Here is a 3,537-nt window from a genome sequence, read left to right on the forward strand (position 1 = left end):
TCTAACTCTTATGTTTATGTTGATGTTTATGCAAGATATCATATTTAGTACATTCATGTACTAACGCATGCTTTTCCCTACATTTCTTATCGAAGTGTAGGGTTCAACGTTCCCGACTCTCATCCCCGTGGATAGGATCTATAGTAGAGGCAGGATTGAAGATCGGTGAGTCCACATAACATTCGAGGATTTGGCCACCATTTCCTTATGTTCTTTTGATTTTAAGTTTTGAACATTGTTGTATGGGTTGTGTCCCAAGAATATTTGTATTAGATGGTTTTGAGACAATTGTATGAGACTTCCTCTTCATTTTATAAAGACTGTGTTGTTGTTGAAAATATTTTAAATTTTACCAATTTTCTATTATCTTGACTATGAAAGCTAAGTGGCTTATATGAGGTCTCTCGGGGTCTTGTAAGCCATGTTACATCTAGGGGGTACCCCTGGGTCGTGACAAACTTGGTAATCAGAGTACAAGGTTTAGAAAGGTTCTAGGATGTCTCAAAACCACGTCTAGTAGAGTCTTGTTCATGAGTGTGAAGCGCGCCACCTGTATGAATAAGAGGCTACAAGATGTTTAGGAAACTTTTCTTCATTACTCTAAGTTGTGCGATAGAGTTTAACTCTATAAGGTCTGTCTCCTAATCCTTACCCGATGGTCTATCCTCCTGAGTTCATTGATGAGGTTTACAGGGTTTTGACTATTATGGGAGTGACTCCCGCGAAAAAGGTAGAATTGGCCACTTATCAACTGAAAAGTGTTGCTCAAATTTGGCTCAACTAATGGAAGGAAGCAAGACTGGTAGATGCCGGTCCCTTAGAATGGTAAAGGTTTAAATCCGCTTTTCTTGATAGGTTCTTTCCTCTTGAGATGAGGGAGGCAAAAGTGTTTGAGTTTGTTGATGAGTTTGAGATTTGGACTTATTTAGGGCTTTGTTTTGATAGTTTTATGTCCTCAAATGCCTAATTTGTGCTCGAAACTGATGTTAAAGTCTTGATTTTTAGGCATGTGGACTAAGGAGCAAAGCAAGGAACCAAAGAGATAAAAAGGAACAAAACAAGCTGAAGAAGTGGAGAAAAGCAATCCTGGTGATCGCCAAGACCACTCGGTGAACCGTCGATTGGCTCTTCTGACCGCCCAAAGTTCTAGTGTGCCAGCCTTAAGGGAAGAAACCAAATCGGTGATAGATATGGGCACTCGTCGAAATGTCGATCAGTTACGCGACAACAAATTGGATCTCCCAAAGTTGTAGGACCTGAGATTCTGAAGGCTAATGCAAAATGGCGATGAAATAGGACACTCGACGGATCACTGATCGATTCGGTGAGGCGCGACTTAATCGGCCGAGTGGACTTTCAGGCTTAATTTTGGGAAACTATAAATTGGATTTTAAAAGTAATTTTGAAGACTTCTCGGCCAGATATTACAGTTCTCTCCCTGATATTACAGTTCCCCTTCTAGACTTAGAGTTTTCTCTGAATTTTTGAGTTCGAATTATACAATTTTGGAGGATATGGAAAATGGGTCTTTGAATTTCATTCTTGAAATTCATTTTAAAGGCTTGGAGACTCTTACCAATACCATGGCTAATGCATTTGGTAATCATTTCTCTATTTTTATGATGTGTGGCTATAACCTCAATTATTGGGGTGTGATTATGTGATTAGGGGTTGAATTAGCTTATGGGTATTAATTATTACTAATTTAAATGCTATATTGAAGTGGTTTAATTATTAGTTATGTTTTAATTTATGAATTGTAGTCGCAAGTGCAGTTCTAACTTTGAGTTCTTAGTTTGCTTGAGAAAGAGGTTTATGAACCAAAGCTTTTGATTAATGATTTGTAGGTATTGGGTTGATGCAGGTTCAGCTCGAAAGAGTGAATCCTAAACCAAATCCTACCCATCTTGCTCGAGAGAGGGGATGTATTAAGGTTGTGGGCCATTTTTATTTGTTAAGCTTGTTGATGTTCAAGAGAAATCACTTGAATCGAAGTAGTTGTTCGAGAGAAAGCTATTTCAATTATAGCCCAACTTACCCACTGATATTTAGCTATTTATTAGTAGTTTCAATTAACCATATAGCAAAAATTGCCTATAATCAATCACATCCCAAGAATTCCTCTCTATATTATTATTTCATTGTTGTTTAATCGCGTTGTAGCTGATACTTGCAAACCAAAAACCCCCATCTGACATTTGTGTCACTCCCTTTAGACTTGTTTACATGTCTTTTTCAATAATTTCTCTCCCTATAGCTGATTAGACCACGTTCGTACTTGCTAATTGAATTTGAACATGTACCGCTCCTTGTGGGTTCGACCCCAACTCTTTGTTGGGTTTTATTCTACTTAATGATCATTCACACCTAGAATTGGATGAGGTGTGCTTGAAACGTTAATCAAAATGGCACCACTGCTGGGGAGTGGTGTTATTTAAAATTCTTTTATTGAAGTTGAATTGTGATCTTTTTGTTTATAGTTGAATCGACTTACTTTAGTTTATGTTTTGTGTTTCTTGTGTTAAAGGGAGGAAGAGATGAGCATAAATGGGAGTAATGGTAGCCAAGTGGGCCACCAGGATAATATTGGGAACCTCAATGGTGTGAATGACCCAAATGTGAATGACCCAATTCCATTGGGTGATGTAGGTTCAATACGTCTACCTCATATTGAAGGGAATATCGTTTTCCATGTTACTAGCACAATGCTACAACTCCTCCAATTGAAAGAATTATATAGAGGATTGGCTCACGAAGACCACCATGAGCATATTCGGAACTTCGTGGACGTTTGTGGTCCATTCTCATTCAAGAATGTATCACAAGAATCAGTCTGTCTCAAGTTGTTCCCATTTCATCTAATGGGTAAGGCTAGTAAATGGTTGGATGAGTTGCCAAGGAACTCCATCACCTTTTGGGATGAGCTTACTACAACATTCCATGTGAGATTCTTTCCTCTGTCAAAGATTATGACCCTTACGGATAGTATCCAAGGTTTCAAACGCTAGGAAGGTAAACCTATCCATGAGACATGGCTGAGGTTTAAAAAGGTGGTACTTCAATGTCCAACCCACGGGCAGTCGAATCATATATTGCAGCAGTACTTCTATAGGATCCTTGACTTGGTGAACTAAGGAGTTGCTGATCAACTTGTTCCCGGAGGTATAATGCAGCAGCCCTATGAAGAAGTGTCTCATCTTCTTAATGGCATGACCAAGATCAATAGGGCATTGTACACTCGTGAAGACCAAGTCTCACCTCTCACTTTTAGAATGACAAAATACTAGATCGAAAAGGATCAAGAGAGAGACCAAAACATGGTCAAAATGATGACCCAGCTGGATCTATTGGTGAAAGATGTGATGGGTAATGGTATGAAGAGTGTTAATGTTGTGGGTGTTTGTGGAGTGAACCCCGAATAAGCTCAGTTTGAAGCATTGTACAATGAATAGGTGAACTTTCTAGCTAATCAAGGAGGAGGTCATCGTACAAACTATCCAAGGCCGGGTGGAAATCTGCGTTGGAATAGAGATGAGG

The sequence above is a fragment of the Solanum tuberosum genome, unplaced genomic scaffold, assembly GCF_000226075.1.
Source record: "Solanum tuberosum cultivar DM 1-3 516 R44 unplaced genomic scaffold, SolTub_3.0 scf00418, whole genome shotgun sequence".
In the NCBI taxonomy this organism is placed as follows: domain Eukaryota; kingdom Viridiplantae; phylum Streptophyta; class Magnoliopsida; order Solanales; family Solanaceae; genus Solanum; species Solanum tuberosum.